Consider the following 19,095-nt stretch of genomic DNA (forward strand, 5'->3'; position numbering starts at 1 on the left):
AACCATTTAATTGAAACTCTACTAGAAGAAAAATATAAAAGGTTTCAACTCCTTTGTGTAAGTTACAAGGCACATGATTTATGGATCTACAGTTAAGGATGTATTTAATTTTGTTAAAAATGGCCAAACTTTCTCCCAAAGTAACTGTATCATTATGCATTTCCACTAGCAATGAATGAGTGTCTATTGTTCCACATCCTGTCCAGAATTTGGTTTTATCAGTGTTTTGGATTTTGGCCATTCTAATAGGTATGTAGTGGTATCTCTTTGTTGTTTTAACTTTCATATTATTCAGTTATATCTCATTTTTTAATTGGGTTACTTTATTATTGTTGAATTTTAAGTTCTTTGTTTCTTTTGGATGAAATTCATTTATTAGATATGTCTTTTGTAAATATTTTCTATCAGTATGAGGTTTCACTTTTCATTCTCTTGAGTTTGGGAATATTTTCATTATTTTTTTCTTCTTCATTGAATACACAGAAATGAGTCATGAAGGCTTTGTGTCAAAACACTTAAATTTACTGAGAGAAATGGATAAGAAGGTTTAAAGGAAATGTTATGCTATATGACTTTCTGATAACTTATCTAAATCTCAAAATAAATTCTTAAAAATACTTTGAATAGATATTCAACATGAGCTTTTTATCGAGAAACTAGAGGCCTGATGTTCGAAATGCGAGCATAAGTAGGGTCCCTAGGCCTGGCCGGCAATCAGGGCTGATAGGAGCTATCTGGCTGCCAGCCAGGGCCTTCCTTCCCCGGCTGCCAGCTGCCCGGCTGGGGCCTTCCTTCATTCCATGCCACCCCCTGTTGGTCAGCACACATCATAGCAAGCAATCAAACTCCCGGTCTCCCGATCAAACTCTCTCAGTGGCACTTTGCATATTAGCCTCTCTCTCTCTCTCTCTCTCTCTCTCTCTCTCTCTCTCTATATATATATATATATATATATATATATATATATATATATATATATATATATATGCTTACTTGTCATATTTTCTAATCCAAAGAAACAATATCTAAGCAAAATAACTTAGCCAGTGATTATAACAGAATCTTATATTGCTCTTTTATTTGACCAAAACGACATGGGTTTATAGTTGTTAATGCTATGAGCTAAGCTTTGGAAGGTCATTTATAGTATGTTATCGTGACTGGGGTTCTGGAGCCAGATTGCCTGAGTTCAAGAAATATGGATTTTTAATAAAATGTGGATTTTTCCACTTTAGTTCACCTCTGTGAGACTATAGTTTTCAGAGTTAAATTTGGATAATTATACTTCTACTTCCCAGTACTGTCAGGATTAAATGAGTTAATATGTATGAAGAATGTCAACAGGAACTGGTTTATATAATAAGCCTTTATTCACTTATTGTTAGTTACTGTGATGATTCTGCTGATTTTCTGATGTTAATGTTACCATACTGAATTTTAGGTAAGAAAAAGATACCTAAAATATAAGGTTCAGAACAACACAATCAATGATGCTTCACATAGTGAAATCTACTGAGTAGCTTTACTAAATATGCATCACATGTGTATACTGAGAGAAGGGATTGCAAACTGATTCAATCTCTAGACATTAAATTCAATTTAAAAGCAATCTAGGTTTCAAAATACCTTAAAAAGCTCATATAGTTGGTTGAATACTAACTCACTTTTCTATAAACAATAAGCCTCTCCTTAGGAGAAACTTTAAAGCTCTGAAATATTTCCTTGCTAGATATGAGAAAAAAATCACTATTATTACTTGCTAGAGGCCCGATGCATGAAATTCATGCAAGAGTAGGCCTTCATTCCCCCAGCTGCCTGTAGGCACCCGGGACCTGGGCTTCCCTTGCAGCCCGAGCTTTGTCCAGAAGGTCATCTGGAAGGACATCTGGTCTAATTAGCATATTATACTTTTATTATTATAGATGTTTATTTGTATATTGGGTCATTTATTTACAGTAGTTCAAGTCATGCCTATCTACACTAATAAAAGAGAAAGATGCAAATTGACCATACCTCCGCAACACCCACCAACCAATCAAGAGGGAGAATGCAAAATAACCCAACAAAGATGGCATATTAATTTGCATACACAAGCGCAGAGCAAACTGAAGGCTCTGGCCCGAGTGAAGACTGAAGACTGAAGACGACTGAAGACTGAAGAGGCTTGGCTTCTCTGCTGCAGCCAGAGCAAAGGCCTGGGTCCCGGGTGCCAGAGGAAAACTGATGCCAGCAGCCTAGGGGAAGGAAGGCCTATTTCATGAATCTTCATGCAATGGGCCTCTAGTTACTACTATATAATTTAACAGATGGGGAGACTGAGGTCTATATAAAGTCAGCACCTTTAGGGTCAGGGTTACTCTAAAGAATGAGACTTAACTAGGATTTCAACTCACTATTACCAACAAGTCTTGAGGACTGGAGTTGAGCCTGGGTGTTGGTACAATCTGAGAAACTTTGTATGAACCATACGATTAATAGTAATTAAATGTATTAAATCTGGGACTTTGTCATAGATATTGGTAGTTAAAAATCAACTTGTTTTCCAAATGCTAGACACAAATTTAACCTATATCATATGGCTCTAATATTAAAATGTAATGGTAAAATTCCATATGTAGAGGAATTTTCTGAGGGGCTTTAAGTCTAAACAAATAAAAGAATAAAAATGAGAATCAAAATATGTGCAAACCTTAGATTATATAACTCTGATCTAATATTTCTTTATTAAATATTTATTCTCCCTTATCCTCTTACATAGCTTGTTTTGATACCATTGGCAAAAATTATAATTTTCAATCTTGTGGCATAAAATTTTAGCTATAGTCATAAAGTATTTTGAAATAATGCATTCATGGAAAAAATTAAGTTCCAGATCAATGGTGCTACTTTTCACATAAACAGAAGGAATATGCTATGTGGGAGTTAGTGGTGCTACAGCATTTATTATGGTAATTACTCCAGGATAATCATAGCAGAAGAAAAAATTTCTTGCTTACATGAGCAGAATCAAGTTCTTCTTCATGCTATTTTGGTATGAACACATGCCACTACATCTCTGACTACTATAATCTAGAATGTGCATATCTTATTCCATTGGAATAAAATCTCCTGAGGGCCAGATAAAGATCTTTATATTTCTAGGACTTATCTCCATGTTTAAATATAGTTTTCTTAAATTAATAACTAAGTAAATAATATAGCTATAGCTATGTTTCATTTAAGTTAGAGGAATTTTTTTATTACCTAGGCTAGAGAAGATAAAAATCTCTTTATTTTGAGTACCTATTTACTCTTGTGTTACATGGTTCATATTGAGGATAAGCATCTCATATATGTATGCTGTAGTTATAATTCAGATACTATTATAAAACATTCTAACCATATGACTAAAATGAAACAATTTATTCAATCTAATAACAACCATATTGCATCTAAGTATATACTGCAGGTCAAAAATGCATGCTCAATAAATTAAAGTTTTTATAAAATAACTATTTAGTATTTTTAAAACAAGCAACCTGAAATCATAATTTTACTAGTTTCTCAGAGATGACTTTAAAGCTTATTTAAATGTTAATTCAAACATCAAATTTCCCACCTTCAAAAGTTTTCCAATGGTGCTGAACTTTATTTATTTAAACCAATAACATCTTTTTTTGGAAGAAACAGCAGCTTTAATTCCAGAGTAGAGTGGGCCTGCATGCTGATGAATATGGATTTAAAAATAAATGCCATCACTTAATAGATCACATAGACTTTCCAATCCATCCCCTATTGGTTCTCAAAATAAACTTGTGGAGTCATTTAAGTATTTTTTAAATCCCCATTTTATAGTTCAGAAATATTTGCTCAGAGAAATTGTTAAGAGCCGGGTCCAAGAATAAAATGAATGCGTTAGACTCCAAAGTTGATACACTTTCCACTTTACCACTTTCATTGAGAATCATTGTCTCAGAACCAGTAGCTAAAAAATACATCCTATAAAATTCCATGTTAAATGAAGCCTCATTAAAGTCCTTTGGAAATCTTCTCTTGTTAAAGGGGTTGGTATTCACTGTGAATAAACTCTTGAAAAAAATCTGAGGAAAAAATAGAAGTCCTGTAAAAATTTTAAATTATGTATTTTCTACTTATTCTTCCCAGTCTCTCTTTCAATAACATTATCAAACCTCCTCAAATATATGTGGACTTAATAGAAATAAGTGGAATGTAGAAATAACATCCATTTTGAAAGAATTTATTTTCCCTTTCTTGTGACTCATTCACTCACATTACTTCCTATAATTGTAAAAAAGTTCTGATAATAATACCTAACCAAGAAAATAGATAAAACAATAATTATACCCCAAATTACAGCCTTCGTTATGTTGACAGATTTCTAATATTGCTGAAGAATTACATGAGAGTGGTCTTATATAATCACTTACAGATTCTTACTATGAAATCTTAGGCTGATTCTTACCATGACTCAAATATTTTCAATCATCCCTAATTGACTCACCCCAGCAACACTTCTAGATTTTTTTTTCCACCCCAACCCCACCACACTTTCCCAATGTCCCTTCACCGTAATTATTATTGAGATGATTATAATAGCTTCCCATAAATTTTCTCAATTTTCTTTCTGTGTATCAACAAACATGATTGTTCAAGTACCTCTATAGTCCAATAGAGCTACAGAGCTCTTCATAAAGCTCTTTTTCTTCTTACTCTGGATATTTTTGTACTTAATTCAAAATTGTCCCCATGAATTCAACATTTCACTAAACCCTAGCTATTCTTGTACATGGAAATTAATCATCAAACTCAGAAGAAAGACTATGCTTATAGTATTCAGTCTATCCGGCCCACTCACTATTCACTGCAGTACTAGTCTTCCATTAACACTGTAAGAAAACTAGCTGTAATTTAACCTGTAAGTTCCTTAGCTCTAGAATCCATGGACTTTTTACAATCTACATCCAATCAATATTCAGTGATAATGAAGACAATCGCCCCCCAAAAGGATGATATTCTCATCAGAGAAGGGATCTCCACTGGTTCGCCTTACAATTTCAAATGTGCTCTATCTTTGTTTCCCTTCTCACATAAGTATTTGCAATGATATATAAATGGTTTCTCACCTCCCCTATATTAATCTTTGGCAGTATCATCCAAGCTCTGCTTTAATTTTCACCTCCAGGCAATGTGATCTCAAACCATTGCCCCATGCTTCCTTTGTTGAGCTCCAGTTCCATTCTTCCAGTTGTATGCTAATACCTACCTTTTCAGACAGGGGTTAAAATTTCAACTCTGATACTTATTAGGTATTTAATTTTCTTAATATATGCAAAGGCCTGTGTGAGGAATAAAAAAATAATTTATATAAAACTCATAACTGTGCCTGATCTCAGTAAAAATTCAATAAATATTAGCTACCATTTATAATTATTTACCTTATGTATGTCAAAGTAAAAATTCTATAAATATTAGCTACCTTTAGTACTTATTTACCCTATGTGTGTCTTTTCTTCTATGTACCTTATTTCTGTTAATTATATATTTGTTGAGTTATAAAGCTCAAAAGCTCAGAATCTTCTTTGATTTTCTTTTTTCCTGTCCCCAGAACTATAATAAGATGCCAAGCCTTCCTACAGCATAGCTTCCTAAGTAGCTCAATTTTTCCCCTTCCCACTACAGCTATCTATTCTAAGACCTTATCACCTCCCACTGGACTATTTTTCTACAGATTCTGGCCTGGTTTCTCTGATTTCACTTTCTTGACCACTCATCTATCACTTTTATTGTGGGAAGCTATTTTCTTATTTCTTAAAGAATATATGTTGACCTTTGACACTTGAACAACACGGGTTTCAACTAGCTGTTAATCTTAATAATGGGACGAGAGCAAAGGGAAGGACAGACATTATGAGCATGGTCACCTAGGCAGCTTCACCAGGAAGCTACAACTTCACCCTCCTCAGGGAACCAACTGTTCATTCCCTGCAGACCACAGAGGAAAGGGTGAGATGGGTGCATACACACTGAAATTGGGGTGACATTCAGGAGATACTTGCCTGTCAGTCTAACTTGGGAAAATGTTTGTTGAGTTAATTCAGTGAATGAACATAGGTTATGAATAGTAAGGTTGGCAACAAACCTGGTATGATGCTAAATTACCTCAAATAGACCGTTATATTTGGTACCAAATATTTGGTTTACATTGAACTTGTATTTCTACCTGTGGATGAGAGGAGAAGCAGTACTACAGAGCTAACACCCATACTTCTTGAAATCCCATAACACTTCATCTTTACCACTACTGAGGTCTTTCTAATTTATTATATTTTGTCATAATTACTTATATCTGTGTTTATGTTATTTATGTCTGTTACTTGTTAAGCACAGTATTTTCTTGAAGCTAGAAACTACACTGATGCATCTTGGTATCCATTTCAGCACTTAATGTCTTTTGCAAAATATAAGCACTCAATAACATCTGTTTAGATGAACGAATAAATGAATCAATAATTAACAAATAATGGATGCTGACTTTCACAAATTTTTTTTTATTCAGATAAACAAACTTCATTGGCTACTTGTGCTAATCACAACAATAAAAATGCTCTTAAGTTAAAACATTAACTGTCACACTTAAAGGGGGAAAAGATAGTAATCACAGACTATGCATGTAAAAGAACCACAATACATGATCTTATTCTTTAACTTCTTCTGTCCAACTCAGTTGGGAAACAATCCATGTTTTCATGTAGGAGCTCAATGCTGTGACTTTGAGTCCTAGCATAATGCCAAACCTACTGCAAAATCCCTTTGAGAGCATTAGCTAATGCATATGCATGACACTTTTTATATTATAGAACTTGGGTACTTATCACTTTCTTTAATGTGAAAAGCAATTAATCTGCTATAGATGTGCAATAATTATTTTTAAAATATCACTTGCTCTTAAAACACAGTGGAGGCATTGTGCCTTTGAAGTAACATCTTTGAGCTCAAATCATTTTCAGTACTTTTGCTGCACATTAAAAGAAATCCTAGGACTGTGCTATGTGAAAGCTGATGTCTTTATTAATGTCCTTATTAGTGTTTCATGTTGCTTGCTGAATTATGATTTTCTCCATGCCGAGTTCACTATTCTACCTCTGGCTTGGGAAAGAGGTAACTTTGAAGCTGAAGATAGTATATAGGCATTGCCATAACAGTGACTGTTTCTGTCATCTGAGGTTTCCATTGTGGGACTAACCCATACCCAAGCCCAGGTTAGATTTTATAGTCACACAGATATATTTTGAATATGTCTGAATCTTTGATTATATCTTTCCTCCTTTCAGAGCTGAAAGTATAGGCTACTAGTTTTCCTTTTCCATCTTCTTTACCTTCTTCCTCAACACACCACCCTTTTGCAAATCTCATTTTTCCACTGAACTTTTTATTTTGTTCCTCCTTCATGGAACGACTGGGAACTACTGTCCATTAATTATATTATCTACAGACACAAATTTAACCTTAGTTAGTAGTTTAAAGCTCCTTGAAGATGCAGAGTGCATGTAAGTTACCTCCATATTCTTCACTAGTTTTACCTCACTATCTGGCACTGGGATGCTGAGTAATATTGAATGAATGATGAAATAAAGGATCTTATAATGAAAATCATGCTTTTGTGGACTCTTCCTGATTTCCCTCCTACTGTACTGCCTGTTGTTTGGCCACTTGCTATTCACTAGTGTCTATTAAACCATGGGTCTTAGGAATAAAAGGAGATAAAATGCAAAACAGTCCTTTGTGTAATGTGTTAGTTTCTCCTTATTACTCTTTACAAGTTCATAGGTAACAAAAAATATTGGTTGTGCTATTTGCACAATAATAAAATGTGTTTTTTCACCTAGCCCCCTAATGAGGAATCTAATTTTCACAATAAAGCATTCCTATAAAGAAGGGAATAAAAGACACATGTAATACCTTAATCAATAAAGAAAATAAATAAATAAATAAATAAATAAATAAATAAATAAATAAAGGAATAAAAAAAGACATGTATAGGAAAACTTTTTCCCATAGAAAATGGAATAAAATACTCAAGAATTTGTAACTGACTCATCAACTAACTTAAAGTAGAGGATTTATAAAAAGAGACATTTTAAATATATAACTGGAACATTACTTTTCATAAAGTTCATTCAATTTGTCATATTTTCAGTAAAAATACTCATGTTTCAGCAGCAGTCATTAAACTATGCTGTGGAATGGTTATTTGGAGATCAATCTTATTTCTGGTCAGACCTAGTGCATTTCTGAAGGGATGCTGCCACTCAATAGCAAGTCAGCCTTTGATGATCTATTGGAATACCTATGAGCATGAAGATTTCAGCTTATAAATCACAGAAGTTAAAGGTTTGTATCAGGCGTTCTTTTTAAGTTTTGTAATATGATGCATGCATTAAGTCTGCATAAAACATTCAAAGAGACAACATTTCCTGACTGGATTGAAGAAGTCATCAAATGGCTAAGAGTTAGCTAAAATGAGGTTTTCCAAGTAGGCAGTCCAGTGTAGTGGTTAATAATGATATCCATTAAAATCCCAATAGGAAAAAGTGACACACTCAAAATGGGATAATTTGAGAAGGGCTCCTTTTTCAAAGGTGAGAATTACATAGGTGTGGATGGGGTGTAGCAGAAATATGAAGGAAAGTATAAGAATCCAGAGATAGCAGCCATGAGATGGTAATAAGCCACAGACCACAGGATAGGGAAAGAGAGGAATTAGTGGAATTCTGAAGGAGAGAGTGAGGTAGAACAGGTTGCTTTTAGAAAAGCATGTATTTTGTTTGAAGTACACACTCAGTCCAAATTGACCTCACACATGAGACAGAAAATCAATACCTTAAACTCATTCTCCTCCTTCCCGTAGATATATGCCCGGGATTCCAGATTAGCAGACAAACAGAAATCAGTATTCTAAGCACTATTAAGGTTTCAGGGGTAACAAGTTACCTAACCTAACTGAACCTAAGTTTACTCATCTGAAAAAATTCTAATAAGAATAATAACTACCTTATATCTTATAAGCTATAAAGATCAGGTGAAAAAAAAATGAAGCACTTTTAACAGTTCATGGGATGTAGTAAGTTATAAATAAATGTTGCTTTTCATTATTGGGCTTTTCAAATAAGGCTTTTATTTTTCAGTGTAGCTCAAATATAAAAGCCACAAAAAGATGTTTCTTTCCTCATTGCAGATATCTATATATCACTGTACATTACTCTTAATTAAAAGACCAAGAAAACTGAGCCCAGGCTGGGTGATTCAATTGGTGGTAGTGTCATTCCCAGACACCAAAAGATTTCAGGTTTGATTCCCACTCAGGGCACATACGTAGGTTTTGGGTTCAATCCCTGATGAATCAGATTCAGCATTACAGTGAGGTGAATTTCAAATCCAAAAAGGATCCAAGAATGGTCTCCTTATGCCCCAGATGTGAGTGAGACCTGATGAACCACTGGACTTCCTTTGGAACATAGTCCATCTCCAAAGGAATAGAAAACAAAAACACCTAAAGCATATTTGGGTAGCAGACACATGAGTAATAGTGTTTCCCAGCAAGTAATGACTTTGATGATGGAAATAAGTACATGTAAAGTAACTGAATAAAAATGTGAGTATTCAAAAAAAAAAAAAAAAGCTAATCCCTCAAACACAGCAAACCCATTCCTCCAAATGGTAATCCCATATGTAATAGCTTGGAATGCTATTTCCTCCTATATTTGCATGGCCAGCTATTTTGCAACCTCAAATCTTGGCTTACATGTTACTTTTTTTGTATCTTCTATATTGCTCTATCAAAAGTAAGCTCCTTGTTTGAAATCTTACACACACACACACACACACACACACACACACAGGCACAGACACCTATTATTTTCTATCATATTAACAAGTATCATTTACTTTCCTTTATATCACTGATCTCCAATAAAAACAATTATCTGAATGTTTAGCTCTTTTAATTCTACTAGATTATAAAGTTTGTGGGTACTTGAGTTAAATTTATTTCATTCAACTGTATGATCTCCTTATGTGTCTAGCTGGTAAGTTAAAGAGTCTTATAAATAATGAGCAATTGTAACTTTGATTTCTGAAATGAAAACCAATTGTTCTTGGTAATTCAGTTTTCTGCCAGTTGTTCTACCATTTCCATATTTAAGCTCTAAGCAATTTTCAAGGAAAGGAAGTGTAAGCTGGTGATTCAGTCTGTGCTCCCATGGAGGGAGCCCAAGCATGAATTTTAGGTAGTGAATGATGGTGGTTTGACAAGCCTTCCATATTTCATTTAACAGTCATAGTAAATAGGGGTTTAAAATCGTCCTTTGAAAAGTATAAATCAACATTAGAAGGATGCTCAAAAGATAGTAGTGCTTAATGAACCAGCGAACGTACTTATATATGTGCGTATGGCATATAATATACAGATGGCTTACAATATATAGCGATAGTTTAAGATACACATATGTATATATATATATGGGTGTGCATATATAAATGTGTGTATATATAATGAGTTAACATAGGGATAAGACTTCTTTAAACTGGACAAAAACACATAGGGAATTGAATCAGTAGAAAAAAAAAGATGAACTCACTAATTCCAAACAATAAAATTATTGACAAATAAATATAACAGTAAGAACAGGTCTTGGGAGCAAGTCTTGTTCTGATGTATTAGTTTCTTATTTGACCAGTAAGAATGTGTCTCATTTTTATCCCCTAGTTACTATCTATTATCAGAGTCTCCATATAGTCATCAGTTTTAATGATAGGAATAGACACACAGGACCATCTCAGAGTAATCTGTTTCATTTCATGAAAGTATAAATTTAAAACAAAATATTATTGAATATTCAGTCTTTTAGAAGTATTCTCTGTACTATGACTGCTTCTAAAGTTGATTTGTGTAACAGTTTCCCCCAAAAAATTACATTGTGAGAAAATATTTATATCCCATTTTAAAATATATTTATCATATTTAATAAATATTTATAATTTTTTGGTGCGTGGTTGAAGCCTTTTCTATGTTCCATTTTGGAATATAATTTTTATATATAATAAGACATTTGGAGGGTGCTTGTTTTTTGTATTTGAAGTTGAAAAGACAGCTTGAAGGAATGAGCTTAGCCAATTTTAATATCATATTAGTAGATCAAGGACAAAAATGCAAATATATCTTGAAATGAGGCATGATTCCTCAGAAAATAACATAATAGCATGTGTTATTGAAGAAAAGTAGTACTAGAAATTCAAAGAAACCAATGATCAAGTGTTTAGAGTTCAGACTTGGCCATGTATAGTTGGAATAAAAATGTGCAGAACACAGAAAGATAACCTTTTAAACAATCATGTCAGAAATAAACTCCAAATACCAGAGATGATGCACTCCTCAAAGCAGAAAGCTTTCCTTGAATTCGTTTATATATTTGACCTTCACATATATTGCTCTTCTGCAACATTATGCCTCCCTACAACAGAATTCCATTTAGTTATGACTCAGTGCCTTATTTACTTCACTGATTGTATTAAGCCTACACAAATCATCAGAAAGCTTTAATTTGATCTCCACAGGCCTACTCTACTTCCCAGAAATGGTAACAAGGTATTTTAAATCCTCCCAACCCTAAGTACACATGTTGCAACATCACTACTATTTGCCAAATAAATTACACTACAAATATAATTCTCATCTTCCTGTGCTGACTAGCAGAACTAACCCAGGAAGAGAGAGAAAAAAAAAGAAAGGAAAAACAGAAGCATTCAGTGCCTATATTTTTTATAACCCCAGCATTCAGAATGTTGATAAGGAAAGACTCAATTGGGCAATACTGAGTAGGCAGATAATAAATTTAGTATTATCAGTGGTATCCATGGAAACTACCAATACATGTGGTAGAGGATGTGTGGGAAGATTAGGACAGAAAGGGATAGCAAGTTACTGGTGGACACATGCAATAGTGCTAACTCACCGCATTCTCCAGTATTATTTAAATGCATTCAGATTAGTAGAGAAACCCACAAATCATCATTACAACCCAATATGATTAATCATCATTCAATAATCACATAATCATAGTCCTGGTAATCCCATTTCATACATGAAGAAACTAAGGCTCAGAGACATTAGGTGTGCTCAAGATCCGACAGATAATAACAGATGGATTAGAGCACATATAAAGGCAGATGCATCTATTTTCATGGTCCATGCATTTAATTTCCATGTTTCTTTTTCCTAAGCAGAATGAATGGCATCAAATTTAAGACATACCGAACCAAATAAGATATCCTGAGTTTGTACAGCACAATATGGAGAGTCAATGATTAAAATGAGGGGGTGAGGGGTGAATGAGAAGTTTAAGAGCACTATACTGAGAGGGCAAAAGAAAGAAGAGCACATGGAGGTCAGGACCAAAAACACAGTGATAAAGGTCAAGCTAATCTGGTAAGACTACAGGGCCTCCAATGGCCTTGAGCACTGTGCAGAGTAGCTCAAAGCCAAATGCTTATAGGCACCAAAAAGTACCTGCTGATTCATTCCCTTTTCCCCAGAATATGCCATTTCCTATTGTGCTTTGGCTTTGCGTATGTTCTTTTGGAAACTAGAGTTTCAGTGATTATTCTTTTGAAAATTACAAGATAATTCAACCAAATGTTGCATGAGTGCTAAAAGACTGCTCATAATGTGATTCCCAGAAACCTAACACTTGCCCAAGGACATGCCAAAACTGAATGTCAGATGTTAAAATAAAAAGTCAGGCTAATTTTTGTCCTCAAGCAAGTAGACTGGATCATTTGAGACTTGGATATTGATAATATTTTAAAATTTCTGAATATAGTAAAGTCATCTTTGGTTTGTCAACATGAATTAAACTATTTTTGAAATTAAACAATGGACTCTCATTACACCTGCAGAGTGTAGGTAAGTGTGGTTTTAATCTACTTTATATTTACAGTGACTTCAAGACATAGAGGTGATTCTTTTACCAAGTCACTATCATAACAGACTGATTAAAAACTGAATTATGCTGCCGTAATGATGCACTGTGTCTGTAAAGGTAGAAAGAGCATAGAAGAAAAAAGTAATATGCTCTTATTATGAGAAAAATATTTCCTAGAAATAAGGAATACTTAAGAAACAACAGGAGAACAAATCTTCACTTCCATTAAACACAGCTTCATAGAAAGCTGCTAAAAATTCTTCTAAATAAAACAACATCCAGAGCAGAACACATTGTTCAAATACACATGTTATGAGGTAACTTACACAACAGTACATGACTGCAGATAGTGAGGTAAAAGACCTCAAAGAAGAAAAGCTCTAAAATCATGATGTAGAGGTCCATAAACATCTGAATTTCAATCTATACATTGCATTAGAGACCCGTTACTTTAACAGTGTGGTATTGAATGAGATAAGGGAATGGCCAATATAGGAAGACAACAATAAATCACAGGAAAAAAATAAGCAATGCTACTTGTATCTTCATTAACATTAAATTAAAAAAAATAATTTTAAGAAAGAAATTACCTCTCTTTTCTAAAAATGTTAAAAAGCTACAACATCTTCTTTTCACTATTAACACAATTAAAACTTCATGTTTTCACACTTCTCAGCCCCCTCAGGAACATTTTTGAGCTTCTGCAGTCAGACAGTGTCCTCTATTTCTTTTATTATCTCCTCTTGTAGCCTTCCCAATGTTGGGACAGTACTCGGCACTTAATAAGTACTTGGCTAGATTGATTTGAATGACTACCCCCTAAATAAGATTCTAAATATATGGAATCTTTAATTCATCTTGATGGGTAATTCTTCAATGGAGAGGTAGGTAAGATGTTTAAAAGAATGCATGTAGTTTTGTCCCTAACAGAGGCAGAATTCTTCATGATTGAATATTACAATGATAATGGATATAAAGTTCAAACAATAGACAGATTCTGATTCCTATAGGCCTATCCTTAGAATGTGGCAGTAGGGAGAAAAAGTGATCTGTGACTTGGCTGACGATTGCTGGGGAACTGACCAAGCTAAATATCACAGACTCCTGGAGGAAAGGAAATGGTCCAGACAGCCATTGGATGGACATCCAGTATCCTTCCTGATGTGTGAATGTTTGGAGACGCTGGTCAGCTACATCATTTATTTCTTCCACTCCTTCTCACCTACAGTTTCGTATAAGTTACACAGAGAATTGGGACTAGAAACTGGGATTCAAAGCATAATACTCGCCTTTAATATGGAAAGGGAAGGGTAAATGAAAAAATGATTACATAAACAAATGAACGAATGAGTAGAACTACACCTACATGACATTCGGGTTTTGTTTATTTCCCCTGGAGCCACCAACTCTCAAGTTCAGAAAAAAAAAATCAGAAAATCAAGTGGAATTGGAGCTACAAAACTGGTCCAGGAAAACATAGGCTGATAAAGCATACACACTGAAGTCCTAAGCTAAGAAAGTTGCAGAATCCAATCTAATAATTTGGAATCACCAGATTTTTTTTATTACAGTAAAAATGTCTTATTAAAGCAGAGGGGAATATAAATTATGAGACTAAGCCCTGGAATGTTATTCAAACAGTGTGGCCACATAAATCTTTCTTTTTCATTTACATCCTCTTTGAACCAGATGACTCCGATTTAGCCAATAGCACCAGAAATATTCATAATGAATAGTGATGTGGTTTGAAGAAGTGATTTTTTCCAAGTTACATTTCCTTATAATCTTATTGGCTATACTACTCTCCTATTACCTCTTTTACATACATGATATGGATGCCTGTGTCTTTTATATATGCATATAAAGACATGAGATTGGATTTATAAATCATAAAAGAAAGCAGTCTCATTATTTACACTCACAGTAATTTGATTTTCGAAGATACAGGATGGATATCCAACTGAAATTATCATGGTGTTAAAAGTGAGATGTATATATTTTACAGACTTGTAGGGAGCAACCAATATTCATGCTGTGGAATCCAAAGAAGTTAGTTGAAGGTGAAGCAGGCTGAAACTTGGAAGACGAGCGATATTAACCATGACTGCTTTCTATATTTAAAACAGCCTTTATAACTATATTGTTTATAATGTTTTGTAACCTAACAGAAATAATAATTATGACAGTTACTCCTGCTTCTTTCCAATAGAATTATTTGTGACTCTACAGAACAATTTTGCCTTTACACTCCTCTTACTATGTATTTCATTTTTAGCTATTTTTATACCAGCAAATATTTCAAAACGTTTCAAATGAGTCTTGCTATCCAATAGCAACAGGATGGTGCGTAACATCCTTCCTGATACATTTGATGCATGCAACACCTCTACATGGATTCCTTTTCTGCACTCAGCTCTCAGTGAACATTTTTACAAATGCACTCCCCTTACCTACCCTGACCTTGTTTTTAGAAAACCCCCACCTTTCAAAGCCCATAGTTTTGTTAGTCTCAGCGAGGAGCTACCAATATAAACAACTGTTGCTGCTTTCAGAAGAGAACGCAGTCTCTCTCACACCAGACATTTCTGCACCTGTTACACCCAGTACATAAGCGTCACAGAGGAAACAGTCTACAAGAGAAGAGTAAGGAAATGTTTTCCGCAGCAGGTGCTCTGGCCCAATCAATGGAATGAGCCAAAGGTCCTTGCTGGATTATAGTGATAGTAATGAATTTTGGGGGTTGCAATGAATAATTGAATGAGGTAACAAAGCAAGGGACAGACAATAAAACACTTTTAATTTATTTTGAAGTCAGCCCCCCAAAAAACTAGGAGGCAACTTTAGCAATTGTGAGTCATTTTCTAAAGAGAAATGACACAGTGATCATTTCTATAATCATATAAAGTTTTAAATCTGGAAGTGTGTTTAAAGAGTCATGAAACAACTCATCCATAGAAATAAAACTGACCTTAAAATACATAATTTATGTTCTGATTTATTTATTGATAAGGAAAACCAAAGATGAAAGGACATGAGTGATTTATACAATTGATCAATTTAGATTAGAATTTTTTAACAACTCCATGAGATCTAAAACTTATGAACATAAATAATATCAAAGACTATAAATCTACTATGTTTTTCATTCCCCACAGTATTTAATGAAGTCTTAGAAAACATGCTGAGCTGTCTCTCATATATATATACATATATATGTGTATATATATATATATATATATATATATATATATATATATGACTAGCATAGAGCAAGGAAAACATTAGTATAGTACTATGAAGGTCTTGGTTTAGTTCTTTCTCTAATCCACACTTTCAGTGTGTAGGAAAATTACTTAACCACTCTGGTCTCAACTTCTTCATCTACATATCAAAAACATTCAACTAGGAATATATAATATATAATTTTCCACTTCTATAATTCTCTAGGTTTTCAAAAATATTCCATATGATTTCTTTTCTTTTATATATTGTATAAGAGAGAAAGCTTTGCCCCATCTACAAAGTAGCTTACCAAAAAATATATATATATATGTGTATATATATATATATATATATATATATATATATATCCTGAGATAAAGCATAAAAAATATTTGCTCTTAGTTAACTTCCCACAACTCAGTAGAGAGAAAGTATGCAATGGCTAAACATCAAATATATTTAAAATAAAAGAAAAATGATTATGAAAATAGGTGCTTTATTTCAAGATTTTTTTTGTGAAAACAAATTCTACTGTTCACTACTATCTAAAACTACTGAGATTAATGTTACAGAACAATGATAAAATAGAGTCATTGATCTCCAAAAAAGCAATGTTGATTCTGTGTTATAAGCAAGACAACATCTTCTAAAGATTCATCTCAAAAATAATTATTTGGTAATTATTTAAATCAATATTTACTATGCACAAATTTACTGTAATCAAAGTCACACAATATTTAAATAGTAACATTACTCTTTATTTTAATATATAGGTAAAGTAGGTTTATTTACCTTTAAATGCCTCTATCTTATTAAGTGTTGATAGTAGTAAGACAAGGTAAACAAAAATTCAAGTGTCTGAAAATAACCATTTCACAAATGTGTCCAGTGGAAGGAAGTTCTAACAATAAAGTAAATAGAGCATTTCAGGTTTTAAAATTTCATTTTTCTATCTGATGATCAATCTTTTTATCATTTGTTATCACCACCAAATGTGTATATGCAGGCGATGCTATTTGTTCAGGATCAGACTCTCAAAATCAAATAAACAAAAATAAAGAAAGCTTGAAGGAGAAAGAACTCAAAACCATGAAGTTTTTATAAGTTCATCAAGAGTGCTAATGTGTAAACAATCAGTAATAATTATATCATTGAACATTTTGTCCTCCTTTAGATGTGAAAAATAAGCTGATGTAAGACCCTCTATACTATAGATTTTAAGGTATTACAGCAAAGGTATGCTCATAGAAAATGACAATCTTTGATTGTACAGTTGAGGTTTCCTCCTAAATTACTTCCTCTAAACATTTAAGAAAATTTTCCTTAATTATTTCATGTTCTCTTTCAGTTGAATATTTCCTCTTCGTTCTTTCAAAGAAATCACTTACAAAAAGAGCTCTTGAGAAAATTATCTTTACTTCTAAAAATTACCAAGGAAACAAATTAGCTCCAGAGCTTCATTACCTAGAACAGACCATCAAAATAACTGGTCCAGAACATCCTATTAGTACCAGAAACCAGCAGGCAAAACGTCAAGCTCTTTCTTCTTTCTTGACAAATATCTAGTCAAATAGCAACCTCAGAAACTTAAAACTTATTTCCCCTCTCTATTTGCTTTCAGTTCCACAAATTCATTCAATTCATAATAGCTCTTTTGAGAGATATGTTTCCAGAATTCAGGTGGCAATACAATGGATATGTAAACAGATAGTGGCATTTTTAAAAATTAGAAGTCTTTGACTTTCAAATTATGGTCTCTAAAATAGGTGTGAGGAACATACTTACTCAAACTTCATAATTACTTTCTACCCATGGTATTGTCTGCATTTCTTTATTTCTACACACTTTCAGTCAAAGTGGATTTTTAAAAGGCATGGCTATTTTAGCATGTGTTTGAAGTTAATTTACAAAAATTAATAAATAGTTCTTCAGAAGGTTGTCACAAACATAAATCGGTTCTCATTTTTTTCCTCCTCTCATTTCAGTCATTAAAACTAAGAGTTGAGAAAGAAATATCATAAATGTTTCTTTACAGTGAATAACATTCTTCCTAGTGTATATATTATTTCATATATTATTGGGTATTTTCCTCAAATTCTATTTTATCATTTTGGAGATTGCTTCATGTATTCTAATATTAATTTAAACAGCTATTAAATGTTTCTATAGAAAATTTATTAACACAGTTAATATTTAAGACCCTAAATTCCCAGGATAATGATCATTTAAATGTAAATAAATGGCTGTTTATATTAATCTGACTTTAAAATTTACTTGTACACCATACAAGTACAGCATTCATGAAAAGATCACTTTAATAAAAAACACAAATTTATATACTTTTTCTTTTCCCTTCAGTATTTGTCTTTAAAAAGTTTCTTGCCAAACTTTACTACATAAGCCATCTCCTCTATCTTTGCTGCTGCCAAATCCTTTAATCTTTTAATGAAGTGAATGATTCATTTGTTTAAATTAATTTTGTGTTAGTATCTTTAGTCTAGATATATCAATATAAAATACTAGCAACAGTTTCATGAACAAGTGCTTTTCCAATCAAAAGGTCAAATATTTTGTTAGCATAATAGCATCAATAATAGAATTCTATTAGTCTAAGATCTTTCAATCAAAACCTTCATTTCTACAAGTTATTATTTCAGCATAATGAAAATAATTTGCACTTGTATGACTTTGTACCCATGAAAAATTTTAATTCACTCAAGAATACAGAGAGAATGGAAGAAAGTACTTTAATATGTGTTATATTGTAGAGGATAAAGAATGTATAGCCTATGTCGGTATATTAGATTCCCAGCACAAAATCTTTGATTTGTATGGTAGTGTCTAAAAGTTCCCCTCCCACCAATACATTTGTGATGAATATATCTGAAAAGTC

At 33.1% G+C, this 19,095-nt stretch overlaps 1 protein-coding gene across 2 annotated transcripts in view; it reads right to left on the reverse strand.

Annotated features, from left to right (window-relative positions):
• GRID2 (glutamate ionotropic receptor delta type subunit 2) overlaps positions 1–19,095 on the reverse strand; it is a gene marked incomplete at its 3' end in the record, with an annotated part of 1,404,804 nt that overhangs the window by 1,128,521 nt on the left and 257,188 nt on the right. The gene's annotated exons all lie outside the window — the stretch shown is intronic.

This window comes from Cnephaeus nilssonii (assembly GCF_951640355.1).
Source record: "Cnephaeus nilssonii genome assembly, chromosome: 1".
Taxonomy (NCBI): domain Eukaryota; kingdom Metazoa; phylum Chordata; class Mammalia; order Chiroptera; family Vespertilionidae; genus Cnephaeus; species Cnephaeus nilssonii.